This window comes from Antennarius striatus, chromosome 17 (genome assembly GCF_040054535.1).
Source record: "Antennarius striatus isolate MH-2024 chromosome 17, ASM4005453v1, whole genome shotgun sequence".
Lineage (NCBI taxonomy): Eukaryota > Metazoa > Chordata > Actinopteri > Lophiiformes > Antennariidae > Antennarius > Antennarius striatus.
Genome location: NC_090792.1, coordinates 20,279,991 through 20,297,490, shown reverse-complemented (window position 1 = coordinate 20,297,490; position 17,500 = coordinate 20,279,991). Strand labels below are relative to the sequence as shown.

The following is a 17,500-nucleotide window of genomic DNA, read 5'->3' as shown; positions in this document are numbered from 1 at the left end:
CTTCCACTTTTTCCCCCTCCTCTGCCACTTCCTCTTCTTCTTCCTCTTCCTCCTTTTCCTCCTCCTCCACTTCCTCCTCACTCTCTACATCCTCCCCCACTTCCTCTTCCTCCCCCACTTCCTCTTCATCTTCCTCTTCCTCTTCCCCTCTCATATGGATCATGATACGTTGATCGATTAGTCCTCAGCGGAGGATCTGAGACAAACTAATGTAAACACAGTCCCAGATCCAGGTGTTGGGCTGAGTATGACAAATGTGTGTGTGTGTGTGTGTGTGTGTGTGCGTGCGTGCGTGCGTGCGTGCGTGCGTGTGTGTGTGTGTGTGTGAGCGTTCCCTCCTCGCTCCTCTTCTTCTCTGGTATAAATGACGTGTCACTCGTCTCCCTGAGCTGTGATGACGATCTCATTTGCATAATCCTGTTAGGGGAGGAGTCAAACCCTGCAGGTTGGTATGCTAGCCTCCACGCTAGCTTCATTAGCATGGACAATTACAGCCTGTGTGTGTGTGTGTGTGTGTGTGTGTGTGTGTGTGTGTGTGTGTGTGTGTGTGTGTCAGGTGAACATGTATTCCAAGCCAAACCAGTCAGGATGTGATGAGTTTGAGTTCGTTGATCGATCGGCTGTCGATCAGTGTCGATAAAGTTTTTGTCTTCAAACTCGTCTGGTTTGTTTACCAACAAAGAAGAAGTTTGTTTTGTTTGTTTGTTAACTCGAGGTCGCCGACGGCAACCAGGAAGGTTTTGTAATGCCAATTTTTGCAGAAAGTAGGAGGAGGCGGAGTTTCCCACTTTCTCGTTCGTCGCGCCGCTTTTCTCAGTTTGTTTTTACATCCTCATACGTAAACAACAAACAACACGACGGCGTCTCATCGTGTCATGAGGTGAGACGCTTTGTGGATCTTTGCAGTTGATCGGCCGATCAATTGATCAGCTGATCGGGTCACGATCGCCCCCCCCTCCTCCTCCCCACGCTGATATTTCCCCCAAAAAACGCAAGAAAGCATGTGCTAGCGTTAGCCTAGCACATGCTTTCAGAGACGCCTCGAGGTGAAACCTGGGTACGCCCCGCCCCCTACAACTGCAATGAGGTTTCCATGGCAACGTGACAGTGAAACCCGGGTTGTCGGGATGAAAAATAAGGTAAACGTGTCGCACGGCGGCGAATCGGGATCCGGGTACCTTTATGAGAAATGGCGAGAAGGCCTTCGGACGAGTCGCGTCACCGGACAACACACACACACACACACACACACACACACACACACACACACACACACACACACACACACACACACACACACACACACACACTCCTCCAATGGCGACTTTATCGTGTTTCCTGTTTCTCGCTGCTGCCCCACAATCCTTCAGTCCCCCACAACAGGAAATTAAAGGCGCGTGCGGCGGCGCCCGCGGCGCCTCCGCGCTGTGATTCCAGCTAGCCGCTATCGCTAATGAAAATCAGCGCGGCGCTCCGGACAACAGGGGGGGTGTGGGTGGGGATGGGGGGGTGCTGATAGAGGAGCCGGCGCCTCCTCACAAGTGAGCGCTGTAATCGCCACGACGACCAGGGGGGGCGGGGCCGCAGTGAGGAGGGGGAGGGGCCGTCACGGACGATTTCCATCTGATGGATGGAGGTGCCACACACACCATCAGGTGTAAACACAACACACACACACACACAACACACACACGCACGCACGCACGCACACACACACACACACACACACACACACAGTTCCGTCTGACTCCACTCCACTTCCTGTCGTTCTGCTCATCCCTCCATCTTCACTCCTCTTCATCTTATCGCTCCTCTTCCCCCCGTCTCCTGTCGTCCTCGTCTCTCCTCTCCAGACCCCCCCTCTGTTCATCCCTCTTTTTTCCTTCTTCTCACCCCCCCACCCCCCTCGCTTCTCCCCCACCCCCCCTTCTCTCTCTCTTTCTCTCTCTTATTATTTCTGCCAGTATTTAATGTGCTGCCTTCAGACAAGGTCATGGAGCAATTTGTGTGTGTGTGTGTGTGTGTCTGTGTGTGTGTGTGTGTGTGTGTGTGTGTGTGTGTGTGCCGCCGCTGCCTCGTCTCATCTAGGCACTCAGCCAAGAGAGAATGTCTTGATCCTGCACTCAGGACATTGTGTGTGTGTGTGTGTGTGTGTGTGTGTGTGTGTGTCTGTGTGTGTGTGTGTGTGTGTGTGTGTGTGTGAAGCATTTGTTTGCTTGTACACAGTATAATATGTGTAATGCTCTAATGGCTGACAGAGGGAGGTACAGTGACTTTCACTGTTGCAAATCTTTATTTCTGTCCCACTGAGAGGTTTGATGTTTGTGTGTGTGTGTATGTGTGTGTGTGTGTGTGTGTGTGTGTGTGTACGTGTGTGTGTGTGTGTGTGTGTGTCAGACTTCATTCACTACTTCCTGTACAACAAATATTCTGTGCCACGCAAACCTTTGTTTAGCGTCATAACGCTGCCCTGCTAACAGTTTGCAAGCTAAAGCCTTGTGCCGTCTCCATTAGCTGCTAACTGCTAACTGCTAACTGCTACGAGCTCCATGTTTTTAATGCTCCACCGACCGTCCTTTAAGTCGATACATCGAACAAAATAAAATCCGACCAGCCTTAAACTGTTTTTATTCTAACTATTAGAATAAAGTTGAATCCAGGTTGAATCAACTTTATTCGCAGCGTCTTCATAACGTCACACCAGTGTTCGTTTCCTGTCAGTTCTGCTAGCTTGGGAGTGTCAGTTTAGTGCTAATGTATTCTGTGTTAGCGGCGCAGAGCGGCTCCTTTAAAAAGGGAGTCATGTGACCGAGGCAAGCATCTCCAATACACTCATTTAAAACAAAATATTATTCAGAATCTGGACGATGTTTAGATTTTGTTGTCATGGCAACCGCATCCGGACTAAAGGGTGATGACGATCCGTTAAATGGAAGTAGTGAAACAGGAAATAACAATAGTTAATAAGGAATTAAAGTCATCCTCAGGTGGGATGGGGGGTGTGTGGGTGTGGGTGGGGCTTCTGGTGTTCCTCACAACTCTTTGGTTCCACTTCCTGCTGCTGGAGCCACGCCCACCGCCCCGCCGGCGCTCGCCCTCCTTCTTTAATTTGACCGGGACGTTTTGCTTTAATGCATTTTTTTAAATAAAGTTGGTGTTAATATTCAAAACTGCAGCTTATCAATGTTTCTCTCTTTGCAAAGCAGCCCATAAATATTAATGTCGATCAGCCACGCTTCCCCGATGCGCCGGCGGATTGTGTGTGTGTGTGTGTCGTGTGTGTGTGTGTGTGTGTGTGTGTGTGCGCGCGAATCAGTCTGGCTGTGATTTTCTAAGAGTGTGTGAGGCGAGAGGCGTTTTGTGTTTATAGATCTATTTCAGAGTGTGTGTGTGTATCACTTTGTTTTCCTGAGTGTCTATAATTAAAAGTGTGTGTGTTTGTGTGTGTGTGTGTGTGTGTGTGTGTGTGTGTGTGTGTGTGTGTGTGTGTGTGTGTGTGTGTGAGAGACACAAACTAAATGCCCCTGCAGTAATTCTTTTAAGGAATTAATGCTTTGCATGTGGTCTGAGATTCACACTTTGGCACTGAAACACAAACGCTGGACACACACACACACACACACACACACACACACACACACACACACACACACACACACACACTTGAATATGTTATTATTTCCTTCTCATCTTTGGATTACATCAACAATTTTTTCTTGTTTCTAAAATTCTTTCTGATGATCAAACTGAGTTTTTAAACGTCGATGTTAGCCGTTAGCCTCCCACCATTGGAACACATGAGTTAGCGATGCGCTAGCTATGCTAATGTACGGCAGAACTGCGAGCTCGTAAATTTAGAAATTTAAAATAACTAAGATCATTTTAATCTGTTCCAGCCTGTAAAAAAATCCACAAACCCCCCAAATTATGAAGGAAACAAACGTATTTTAACAGCAGTAAATTCATACGTCTGTATATTTTAGGCTCCGCCCCCCCGTCGGGTTCTTAGAGGCTCTTTGTCGTTTCCTGTTCTCCGTCTCCTCCGCTGAACGTTTCCTCGCCTCCACCCGTATCCTTCATCGGCCGCCGCCGCCACCCAGGAGTCCGACGATGGATTCACGTCGGCTGTTGGTCGTCGTGAGAGCTAAAGCTGTTCGGGGAACCGAGCGTCAGGTTCACGTTCCTCCTGGGGGGTCAAGGCTGATCCAGAACATCCAGATTTATTTGGACAGAAACGGAGGAAGTCGTAAAGGCAGGGACGACACACACACACACACACACACACACACACACACACACACACACACACACACACACACACACACACACACACACACATATTTAGCTTCATCTACACGTCCTCTTTTGTTAGCTTTTGTGGCTAACCCGCTATTACTCGCAAACAGGAAGTAAAATTTGCTAAGTTTTAGCTAACCTGTAGCTATTTGTTTTAGACAAATGTTTTAATTTGAAAAGTGATCTATAAATTTAGACGGGAGCTAAATTAAGCTAAAATTGGATTGCTAATGAATAAATTACTTAGCATTAGCTGGATTTAACTAATATGTTACAGCTAATTAACTCAGGTGTTAGTTGACCTTAACCTGAACTGTAGCTAGTTACCTGAAACATAGCGCTAGCCAAAAACAATTTGTGCTAGCATAGATTGAAACGGTTAGCTAAAATGTAGCCACGTGTCGGCTAAATTCTGTCGCTGCTTAAAAATGAGCTAATCTGAAACTTTGTAATAGAACTTTTTTGATGTTTCCGCCGAGCTAAATCGACGCTAATGCAGCTGAAACAGCTACAGCTGAAAGCTAAATGCTAATACGTAACAGAAAGTAAACTGCATGTTTTATCGTGAAATTAACAAAAAATTTTGTAACTTTACTCCACAGTTAACTCGTTAATGTCAAGTGTTTTATTAAGCTAACGGCTAAAAGCTATTAAACAGATAGCGTACTTTACTCCACTGTTAACTCCTTAAAATTAATGTAATTTTAAAAAAAAGTTTAATTTAAAAAAAACCCAAAAAAACAACATTACGGAGTTAGCTAAAAGCTATTAAAGACGTAATTTACTTCACTGTTAACTCCTTAACGTAAAGCATTTCATTAAGCTAATAGCTTTTAGCTATTAGCTTAATATTAGCTTAATAAAATGCTTTACATTAACGAGTTAACAGTGGAGTAAAGTTACGAAAAATTTAATTTCACGACGGTAAAACGGCTAAGTATTAGCATTTAGCTTTCAGTGGTAGATTAGCAGCTTTAGCTTTTTAACATTTATTTAGCTGCTAATCGTTAGCTTCAGAGCTCAAACGTCTAGATAACCAGACCAAATACTAAATAAACAGGTGTTAGCGGTTCATTTAGCGTCCCGATCCGCTAGCGTTCCCGTCGCTGACGGTCCCGTTAAACTTTGGTAAACAGGAAGTGGGATTCCGGCGGCTGTTCCTTCCTCTTCCCCCCCTCCCTCAGCTGTAAACGACCTTGACAGCCGTTGGTTTCAGACTCCACGCGTTTCCTTTACAGCTGTGTTAGTCCTTCATGTGTAATGAAATCCCCACACATACTAAAGGTGTGATTAGCATATATATTGTATTGACACACTGGCAATATGTTCCTCTCTTTATTTATCCCTCCCTCTTTCATTCCTCTCTTTTTTCATTTCTGGCTCTCTCACCCCATCGTGTCTCCCTCCTCTTCCTCCCTCCTCTTCCTCCCTCCTCTTCCTCCCTCCTCTTCCTCCCCCCGTCACTCTTTGAAGTTCCGTTCTGCTGTTTCTGTCATTTTTATCTGTCGAACACGCGTTCGCCGCATTGCTTCGATTATTTACAGTAAATGGGGGGGGGGCAATGTCACAGTCAGCTGACCCCCCCCCACACAATTTTCAGTTTGCGTTTCCGCAGCTCAGCCTGTTCTTTATGTTTACTGATGAAGACGACTGAGTCCAGCGGGGTCGGAAAGAAAATTCTCTTTCCCCGTTTTCTTCTCCGTACCAATCTGTCCTTCCTTATTCTGTTTATTTTATTTTTATTTACAACTCTTTCGCCTTCCAACTAGTCGTTGCTCCAATGCTGTAAAATTAAATGAAATTTTAAAAATTAAATTAAACCCCAACTGTCAATTGGAGTTACGTCGTTCTCGATTATACGCCAGTTATAAAATTTTTAAAAAAGAAATCAATTTAACGTCGTTTTACGTCTGTGGAATCATAAAATCACTGGTGAACCATTAAAAACACATAATATAAAGTTACTGTACAATAAATCAGGATAAAACATATAATACCATATTATTAACCCGTAGCAACCCCCGTGACCCACGATGAGGAAGAACAGATGAAGACGAGACGGAGACGTTTTTTTATGTTATATATTTGAAAATCAAATTTTCAGCTTGAAATTGATTAATATTAACAAAATATGATTTATTATTATTCATTAATAAAGTTCAGAACACAACTGGGAATGTTTTTTTAAACAAATTAATTTGACTTACGTCGCCTCTCCTGGAACCGATTAGTAACGTTAGACGAGGTTTACCAGTGATGCTAATTTAAATTTTATAATTTACTGACATGTACTAGGAAACAACCTGACTTATTTTTGGGGGACTGAACTAAATTGTGTGAAAATGAACCAAAAAAACAACCAGACAGCTTTTTTTTTAACTTATTATTGATTTTATCAGAACACGTCAGGATTCTGGACAGACACAACCTACAGTGTGCTGTCGTTCTTCACGGTTAATGCGTTCCGGAAACCACACGCAATTTACGAATTCCACGATAGAGCGACTAACTTATTATTTACGGTAATCTAAACATTTCTGAACCCCCCCATTCTGATATTAAACCACCTTCTATCTGTGTTTTTTCAAGGTCAAGGTCAAGGTCATCATCTCATTTTTATCCCCTTTGCTGCCTGAATAATGTGCTTTTTGTTTCATCGTAATCACCGCTTCGAAGCGGGATGTAAGAAGTCTCAAAGATTTTCTCATCAGGTTCCGTTCCATCGTAACGAAAGAACCAGAACGTCTGAAAGGAACGGTTCTTCATTCACACCTCGGCTCACACCTCTCTCTCCATCCTTCCTTTATCCACTGTGTCCATTAGCACTCGTTCCTCTGTCTCTTGCCAGCCATTCACATTTCCCTTGGAGATGGAACACACACACACACACACACACACACACACACACACACACACACACACACACACACACACACACACACACACACACACACACGCTGTGAAGTTTCCTTGGTGACCGAATGCCTTTTTCATTGACTGTCTGTTACCATGGATGTGAAAGGACGGGAGGATGATTAGAGGAGAGGAGGAGGGAGGAGGGGATGAAAAGATGGATGAATGAGGAAAAAACAGGTAGAAGGAAGAAAGGCAGTGAAAAGATGAAGGGATCGTTAGTGAAGAGGAGGAGGGTGAGGAAGAAACGAGAGGAAAAGAGCAAAAGTTGTGGAAAATGAAAGGAAGGAAAGAAAAGAGAAGCTGAAGAATGGACGGAGGATGAGATTCTTCCCCTCCTCCTTCATCCCTCTTTTCTTCAGACTTCCTGTCAGAAAAATTCAGAATACACTCTCTAAACCTGGTTCTTGTGATCGGGAATAGGCTCCGCCCCCTGTGCACATACATGGAAAGGGGCGTAAACCTTAGGGAAAGGGAGGGCTTCCCAACCAGAATTGAGGACGTAAAAGTAAAATTTAATTTATAAGGCAAAAAATAAAAGAATTATAGTTTGCGCCACTTAAACTTCTTATCACTTCCTGTTTAGGCAATAAAAGCTGAGCGAAGGAATATTTCAGCCCAAAGATGAACTTTATTTTCTTATTTTCTCACTTTATTTTATTATTTATCATTTATTTATTATTTATTTATGTATATTATTTACATTATGAATATAATTTCTTAATACTTATTTATTTTATTCTCAATTTTTTTTAATTTCTCACTTTTTCTTCTCATTTTCTCAGGTTTTATTTTCTTTATTTTTCCCTCCTTCCTGCTCTGATAGAGCCCATCAGACACGTGGCGTCGTAAAAGCGTTGGGGACGTGAACTCTAATCAGGTTGTGACACCAGAGGAGCTGATTTCCAGCGCCGCTCCGCTCCATCCTCTCCTCCTGTCATCCCTCGCTTCCCTCTCTTCTGCTCGCCGCAAATCAGATATGACAGGAAATATTGTCCTTGTAATGGAGACTCTGGACACACACACACACACACACACACACACACACACACACACACACACACACACGGGTCCAGCCCGGCTCCTGTCGGATGGTTCTCCCGTCCCGTCTGTCGTCTCCATGACTTCATTATATCAGATAAAATGTTTGCTGGTCGCTCTTTGAATATTCTCAGTTGAATTAATCGGATAAGAGAAAAGAATATGGACGCTAAAAGCTTTTTAACGACATGAAGACGCTTCAGAAACCAGCTTGTTAAAAGAATCAAACGTCTCCCGTTTGAAATTTCTCTCACTTTTTGTGTCCAAAAACGTTTTTGGACACTTTATTATTTATTTCACGTCTTGAACTTCTGAAGAAGATTAAGTCCTCCTAACTTTTAATCTCATCAAGACTCAAACTATTTAAGTCAGTAAGTGAATAACATGCAATAAATACATTTTTAATGTCTAGGACTGATTTTTAAAAACTTTTCAGACTTTTCTGAGTCTCTCTTGGCGCTTGTTGAGATGCTTGCCTCGGTCACATGACTACTTTCTTAAAGGGGCCGCTCACCTTTATCATTATAGTTAGAATAAAACCGTTTTTATGCTGTTCGTATTTTATTTAGCTGTATTTAAAGGACGGTCTGACGACCTCTGATGATTATTTCATGTTATTTGACATCAGCTCCGCCGTCGGTTTAAACAAAAGCGTCGCGTTTGTTTTGCGTCGTTTGTAGTCGAGGTAATTTCCATCTCCCTCCTCGTCTCTCTGCGGATCCGCGCGCCTTTAAAATCTCTCCATCCCACCGACACGGCGGTTTCAAAAGTCGTCTCGACAAAGGAAAGTCACCCCTGTGTCTCTTTGCTCCCCCCCAAAAATAGCGCCGCCGCCACTTCCTTTGTGCCTTTTAGCCACGTTTTGCTTTAACTCCACTTCAATCCTCCGTCAGACGGCGTTCGCCGCCCCAACTTCAGTCCGAGGTTTATTCTCTTTTCAACAAGTTGACGTCTGCGTGGAGTCGATGTTTTTCACTTCTCCTTGAAGGATCAGGAAGCGGAGAGAGAACAGATGAAACGATGGGAATACGGAGAAACAGAAGCGGGAAGGTTTGTTTTTATTTTTGTTTTCTTCAAAATAAAACTCTGGCGTCGACTTCCTCGTCTTCAGGTTGGAATCGACGGGGACTGAGGTCAAAGGTTAAAACCTAGCGATAATTTATATCTCATTTGCATAACGGGCCGGGGTCTCCGCCGCCTCTCGTCCAATCAGAGTGCCGAGCGACCGGCCCTTCTGATTGGACAGGACGTGAAGGGCAAAGCGACCGCAGGCGACACCTCGATGAATTATTAACGAGGAGGATCGCTCTATCTATCATTTTAAACACACACACACACACACACACACACACACACACCCTGATGAGTGTGTGAACACAGATATGAAGCCGACGGACGGACGCAGGGAAGACGGATCCGCCCGCCGTTATCGGCGCCGTTTAAACGAGCGGCGCTCAGCCGGGTGGTTCCACATTAAGGAGGCGATGTTATCGGCGCCGCCTCTCTTTAGTGGATTTAAATGGGCTCTTAGCAAGGTTAAAGCAGCTGCTGCGTGTCGCCGTGGCAACGTCTGAACGGCAGGCGATGCTTCAGGCTCCGGACCGACTCCGGCCTCCATCGATGAGTTAGCAGAACGCCGCCTTTTAGGCCCGGCAGGTGGTCCGACCCGGAGGGGGTTCCCCTAAAGCACATGGCCCGGGGGCCAAACGTGGCCCTCCACATCATTTAATGTGGCCCGCCATGGCCCGGGGGCCAAACGTGGCCCTCCACATCATTTAATGTGGCCCGCCATGGCCCGGGGGCCAAACGTGGCCCTCCACATCATTTAATGTGGCCCGCCATGGCCCGGGGGCCAAACGTGGCCCTCCACATCATTTAATGTGGCCCGCCAGAGCAACAAGCACATGTGTTTGTCTGTGCAGCTGTGATGTTTGTAACTAGAAGAAGTCATACATTCAGTTTATTAACAGAAAGAAGTAGAGTTACATTTAGGTAGTACAACAGGTAGTACAACAGGTAGTACAACAGGTAGTACAACAGGTAGTACAACAGGTAGTACAACAGGCAGTACAACAGGTAGTACAACAGGTAGTACAACAGGTAGTACAACAGGTAGTACAACAGGCAGTACAACAGGTAGTACAACAGGTAGTACAACAGGTAGTACAACAGGCAGTACAACAGGTAGTACAACAGGCAGTTCAACAGGTAGTACAACAGGTAGTACAACAGGCAGTACAACAGGTAGTACAACAGGCAGTACAACAGGCAGTACAACAGGCAGTACAACAGGTAGTACAACAGGCAGTTCAACAGGTAGTACAACAGGTAGTACAACAGGTAGTACAACAGGTAGTACAACAGGCAGTACAACAGGCAGTACAACAGGCAGTACAACAGTATGAGACGAAACACAAGGGATGGTACACATCTCTGTACACTTTCTAATCCCGTAGGGGAGGTGATGCGTGTGACGTGACGCGTGTGACGTGACGCGTGTGACGTGACGTGACGCGTGTGACGTGACGTGTGTGACGTGTGACCGTCCCTGACTCCTCGTGTGAGGTACGGTAGAACCTCGGTGCCGTAGCTCCTCCTCTATCATCTTCCTCCTGTCCTTCATCTTCATCCTCACACTCCACTTCCCTCTCAGTTCAGTCTGACTCTGGCTGAAGGTTATTGGTTTGGTTCCATCGCTGCCAACAGAGAACAGAACAGTGTGTGTGTGTGTGTGTGTGTGTGTGTGTGTGTGTGTGTGTGTGTGTGTGTGTGTGTGTTCAGCTCTATTCTCCAGCTGAAGCTCCTCATCCTCTCTGTTTTCACACCGACACACAGTGAATGTCAAAGAGCTGGACTGTCAGTCAACGTGTGTGTGTGTGTGTGTGTGTGTGTGTGTGTGTGTGTGTGTGTGTGTGTGTGTGTGTGTGTGTGTGTGTGTGTTGGAGGAAGAGCGTTCCACCGTGTGGATGAGTACTTACGTGTGTGTGTGTGTGTGTGTTCTCCTGACGGGGTGTGTGTGTGTGTGTGTGTTCTCCTGACGGTGTGTGTGTGTGTGTGTGTGTTCTCCTGACGGGGTGTGTGTAGGAGGATCAGTGTGAACGGTGGTGTGTGACCAGAGACAGACGGGGGTGGGGGGTGAGCAGACGCTCTGATCTCCGTCTGACTCTGGATTCACTGATCTCTCCATCTTCCTCTCCTCCTCTTCTTCACTGATGATTCTTTTCTCTCCACAAGAATCACAGGAAGTCCAGCAGCTCCCCCATCATTAGGCCCCGCCCCCTGACCCGCCTTCCCCTGTCAGCTGGTCATGTGATTACTGTAGAAGCTAGTCTGCTAAAGGCGCTAAGCTAAGTGGGCGTGTAGTGAGGACACACGTGACGGGAGTTAGCTCGCTGCTAGCATTGGCGTGCTAGAGGAGGTCAGGGGTCGTAACGCCGTCCAATCATTGATTTTGCCAGTAAATCAAACTAGAAATGAATGATATTAAAAATGTAGCCCCTCCCCCCAAGAAAACATAAACAACAAACAAACAAAGCATTCCTGCAGGATTTACAGAAAGGAGACGAGACAAACTGGATGTTCTGTCCTGCTGTGTGTGTGTGTGTGTGTGTGTGTGTGTGTGTGTGTGTGTGTGTGTGTGTGTGTGTGTGTGTGTGTGATTGTGTGTGTGTGATTGTGTGTGTGCCACCAGCAGCAGGGATTCAGTCCGATCCCGTCTTACCCCGAGTGTCTGTGGTGAAGCCTGTTTGAAACACACACACACACACACACACACACACACACACACACACACACACACACACACACACACACACACACACACACACACACACACACACTTGTTTACTCCGTCCTGCTGGGATGTCTGGGGATACTGAGGTGAGAGAAAATAGAGATTCTCTTGTTTTGTCTCACCTCCTGTCTGTCTGTCTGTCTCCTTTCCTCCTTTCCTTTCCTTTCCTTTCCTTTCCTTTCCTTTCCTTTCCTTTCCTTTCCTTTCCTCCTTTCCTTTCCTTTCCTTTCCTTTCCTTTCCTCCTTTCCTTTCCTCCTCCCCTCACACGAGGAATGCTTATTTCCGTTCCCTCTCTGCTGACATTCCTATCGCCGGTTGAGTCATGTGACCAGTCATGTGACCAGACCTCTTGAACATCAAACACACCTCGGACTCCAAACCGACACGAAGCGACGAGTGAAAAACGCCTGAACGCCATCGCTGGTGTCGAAGCTTTGATCTGATTGGATGGGGGGGGGGAGCCTCGTTAAAGGGACCCTCCCCTTTGACCGCCTCCCAGCTGATGTCCATGAAACACACACACACACACACACACACACACACACACACACACCGAACACGAGGTGGAGTGGAAGCTAATGGGAACGTGGCCGCGAGAGGAAACGTGTGTGTGTGTGTGTGTGTGTGTGTGTGTGTGTGTGTGTGTGTGTGTGTGTGGAGGTGGAACACGCTTCATGCTCTCACAGGGAGATTTATGGCGCTGGAGTGTGTGTGCATAAATTGCATAAATGTTCAGAGCCACCTGAGCTTGTCATGTTTGCGTGTGTGTGTGTGTGTGTGTGTGTGTGTGTGTGTGTGTGTGTTACTGTAGAGTGCTCTACCTGTAAATGTCAGGCAGCTGTCCTCAGCGCCTGACAGCCAGGAAATCAGCCCTAAATCAGGCTGCTAGCTCAGCTAAAGAGGTGATTAATAAACATGTCGTGTGTGTGTGTGTGTGTGTGTGTGTGTGTGTGTGTGTCTGTGTGTGTGTCACAATCTGTGTGTCTTATTTGCTTCACCACATAGAAGAAGCGATGGAGACGTGACGGCGTCTGAACAGAGAGGAGATGATTTACAGGATGTAGCAGCTTTTCAAAATAAGAGCACGGCGTCTGTCAGGTGACCTTTTTGACCTCTTCCTCTCTCTCTATCCTCACTTCCTCCGGGGGGATTCTTCTTCCTGGTCCCGGCGCCGCGCTCCCGCCGCTCCTGTTGTTAGAATAAAGAGGACGCGGCGGCGTCGCCCTTCATCACACTTAGCGCCGCGGCGGCGCCGCGCGCTAATGGACCTTCATCCATTCCACATGACAGATCCCATTACGGCCGCATGCACCGCTCGGCAGCGCGAGTGTCGCACGCGCCGGATTTATCCTCATTTGGTGATAAAGTGTATAAACTAGAACCGGGACTCCTCTTCCTCACGCCGAGGATGACGATGATGATGACGATGATGATGATGATGATGAACTCCAGTGTCGGAGGTTCAAACGCAGGAGGTTTACGTCCTGTTTACGTCCTGTTTACGTCACCTGATGCTAATGGTGTCGTCGCTAACGCTAATGCTAGTCGTTAATTACCTCCAGCGGGTTAAACGTGTTCTGAGGGAGATAAACACGTGAACATGTGATCAATGATGTTTCTACCTTGTAGAGATAAGATGTTGGAAAAATTTGTTAACTCCAGTCGAGGAAGACTCCGATGAAGAACTAGAACCACACGACGGCCTCCAGGAGGCGTCTGAAAGCACGCGGCGGATGGATACGACATCAGTGAGACCGTACCTCGTTCTTTACCGCGTGTTGGCGGATGGATACGACATCAGTGAGACCGTACCTCGTTCTTTACCGCGTGTTGGCGGATGGATACGGCATCAGTGAGACCGTACCTCGTTCTTTACCGCGTGTTGGCGGATGGATACGACATCAGTGAGACCGTACCTCGTTCTTTACCACGTGTTGGCGGATGGATACGGCATCAGTGAGACCGTACCTCGTTCTTTACCACGTGTTGGCGGATGGATACGGCATCAGTGAGACCGTACCTTGTTCTTTACCGCGTGTTGGCGGATGGATACGACATCAGTGAGACCGTACCTCGTTCTTTACCACGTGTTGGCGGATGGATACGGCATCAGTGAGACCGTACCTCGTTCTTTACCACGTGTTGGCGGATGGATACGGCATCAGTGAGACCGTACCTCGTTCTTTACCACGTGTTGGTGGATGGATACGACATCAGTGAGACCATACCTCGTTCTTTACCACGTGTTGGCGGATGGATACGACATCTGTGAGACCGTATCTCGTTCTTTACCACGTGTTGGCAGGTGGATACGACATCAGTGAGACCGTACCTTGTTCTTTACCGCGTGTTGTGATGATTCCATTGTTTGTATGTTGACCATCTTAACATCGTTGTTGTTGTTTTTTTTTATTTATTTACTTATTTTTTATTTAGGCTCCGCCCCCAGCGGGCGGCGCTCTGAGAGCTAAAAACACACTGAAGGATTTTCTTCACCAGTAAAACCGTCTCTGGCTTTACCGGCGCGCTGGAGCGAGAATAACGGGTTGAACCGGCACCAAAGCACACCGACCGGCTGGGGCCAAGGTGTGTGTGTGTGTGTGTGTGTGTGTGTGTGTGTGTGTGTGTGTGTGTGTGTCTGTGTGTGTGTGTGTGTGTGTGTGTGTGTGTGTGTGTTTTTACTCCAGGGTGTGGAACTGACCCTGACCCAAAAGTGTTTGAACATTCTCATAACAATCGGACGGGTTACAGCAGGTAAACAGGTGTGTGTGTGTGTGTGTGTGTGTGTGTGTGTGTGTGTGTGTGTGTGTGTGTGTGTGTGTGTGTGTGTTCGCTAAACTGACACATTTTCAATCACATCTTTTATTCCGGGGGAAATTGTGGAGAAAGAGGGAAAGGGCAGATTTCTGTGGCTCGCTGGGCGACGATCGGACAAGCCAGGATTAGTTTTACACTTTGTGTGTGTGTGTGTGTGTGTGTGTGTGTGTGTGTGTGTGTGTGTGTGTGTGTGTGTGTGTGTGTGTGTGTATTGTAAGACAATGCCCCGGTTGCCAATTTGTAATATATAGTCGGGTTGAAAAATGGCCCAGATCTCCCCTTCGCTGTCTGCAATTTACCTCCGCCGCCGCCCAGCAATAACCCCCCCACCACTGATGTGTGTGTGTGTGTGTGTGTGTGTGTGTGTGTGTGTGTGTGTGTGTGTGTGTGTGTGTGTGTATGTGTGTGTGTGTGTGTGTGTGTGCTTGTTTACTTGCTTATGTGCATTAGTGTTCATTTACCCATGAGTCTGTATTTGTGTGTGTTTTGCTCAAGCAGGCAACTCTGTTTATACTCAGGTTATTGGATTTCTCCCTCTGTGTGTGTGTGTGTGTGTGTGTGTGTGTGTGTGTGTGTGTGTGTGTGTGTGTGTGTGTGTGTGTGTGTGTGTGTGTGTGTGTGTGTTCCTGCGTCTCTACATTTGTTCTATTTATCTAATAAGTGCAGTTGGGTTCTTTGTGCGTTTAAGGCGGTGCAGTTAGCCCGTTAGCCCGTTAGCCGCTAAGTGAACAAAGGAGGGACGGATGGACAGATGAGTGTTGGATTGAAGCTAATCTGGAATTAGGATTCTCAGATTAAGTTTTTCCAGTGATTTAATTTAAACTTTTATTCCTTTAAAGTGAATAAAAATCAAGTTTCTAACATGAGTCTAAACTTTCTACCTGCAGCCTCTAATTGGTGTGAAAACTTTTTATTTTTCAGTCCGTCCAGCAAACCCTACCAGGGTGGTGTCGCCCCCCCCGGTGCGTTTGTTTTATTGACCTGAACTCATTCCAGCCTCATAAATATGTTAAACATTTGACTTTTCCTCTGAAGTATTTCACTTCTAATTCTTCAGTTTTGTTTGCGTCATCGGCCGCGGCGCCTGACAGGACGCCACCTGTTGTAAGCTGCTTCCTGTGGCCACCGTGGGGCGCTAGAGGGCGCTCGCTGTTCGCACTTTCTCTTCCACTCTGTATCGTGGTGATTCTGACATGAGTTTGAATTATTTGCAACAACTTCCTGTCTCATCAGCTGCTTTAACACCTCACTTCCTGTTTGCTAAAAGCGTTTTGCAACAAACCGGTGAATTTGCGCTGCGTCTATCCTTTTTTCCCACGCCGATGTAAAGACGCCTGAATGCATCGTGAACGTCCTCGAACGTCGTGTTTCTTTAGTGCGGATTGAAAGTTGATCATTTTCGCGTTGAGAACCTTCTTCATGATGTCATCAGACGTCGCCGCCGACAACCCGCCTTTTCTTCTCGCTGCGTTCTTTTCATGTCGCCGCGCATCGACAGATCGGATCTCAAAGCGATCCGATCTCTGGGCGTCACGTGGAGGCGCTTTAATTTGAAAAACCAACCTGTCCGCCTTCATCCGGGGCTCCGAAGCTGGAATAAGTTATGCCCCCCCCCCCACCCTGACAAGAACAATCGCTGCCGGCTCGCTTCAGAAAACTGTGTTTTACAATAAAACTCGTCCACAAAGCAAGACCGACAATGTCAGTGGTTTTATGGAGCGCTACGCCGTGCGGCTAATGTTCTCCAGCGAGCCGGCGCCGCTTCGGTGCTTCCCCCTCGCCTCCACCTCTCATCCTGTTTCTGCTCCCCCCACTTCTTTTATTCCGCGCCGCTCTGCCCTTCTCCGTATGAAAAATCCATTCCGGCATGAGTTTTGACAGCCTGTCTTTGGTGGGTGTGTAAAATTCCAATTATTCGCCGTGCCTTGAACGTCACATTGGACCTGCTTTGTGTCGCGTCGCGTCGGTTTAAAAATAACAGATAAAAATAGACGTTTTTTCTCTTTTGAAGGTTGTTGTTTTATGTTACCTGTTACGACAGGTAGATTTAAGTTTATGGATTAAAAAAAAAGAAGAGTTTTGAATGTGGAAAAGAATTTTTTTATCGATTGTTAGCATGCTTATGCTAACAGAACAGAAAAAAAAAAAGGACCAGAAAAGTTTCGCTTCAATATAGAAATGTCTTTCTTTGGTCAAAATTGAAAGTAAATTTAAAAATAATATACTGTAATTAAAAAAAGAATTTAAAAGGAAATTTAAAAAAGAATGTTTATATTTCAATGAAGTAGTGAGGCGTAAGCGAGCTTCGCTGGTTGCCAGGTTTATTATGATAACTTTCATTTTTAGCACCACGCTTGTCTTTCTTGGAAATTTAATATCAAACCATGAGTTTTCTTTTATTTAACTGATGACTCAGTTTTAGTCTTTTATCGCTTGTCTTTGCTGTTTTCCCATTTGCTTTCATTTATCTTTGGAATCAAGTTGTCATCACCCAAATATCACAATCAGTTTCTCCAGAAACTTTGAGAAACTGGAATATGAACTAAAATAATTTGTGTATTTCAATCCATATTGGGGGGTGGGGTGGGCGTGGCCACTGATTGTTTCATCAAATGAAAAATAATTCAAATAATAAAATA

The 17,500-nt window shown here is 46.1% G+C and overlaps 1 protein-coding gene across 1 annotated transcript in view; it reads left to right on the top strand.

Annotated features, from left to right (window-relative positions):
• Window positions 1–17,500, top strand: part of LOC137611152 (neuronal PAS domain-containing protein 3) — a 147,151-nt gene that overhangs the window by 25,836 nt on the left and 103,815 nt on the right.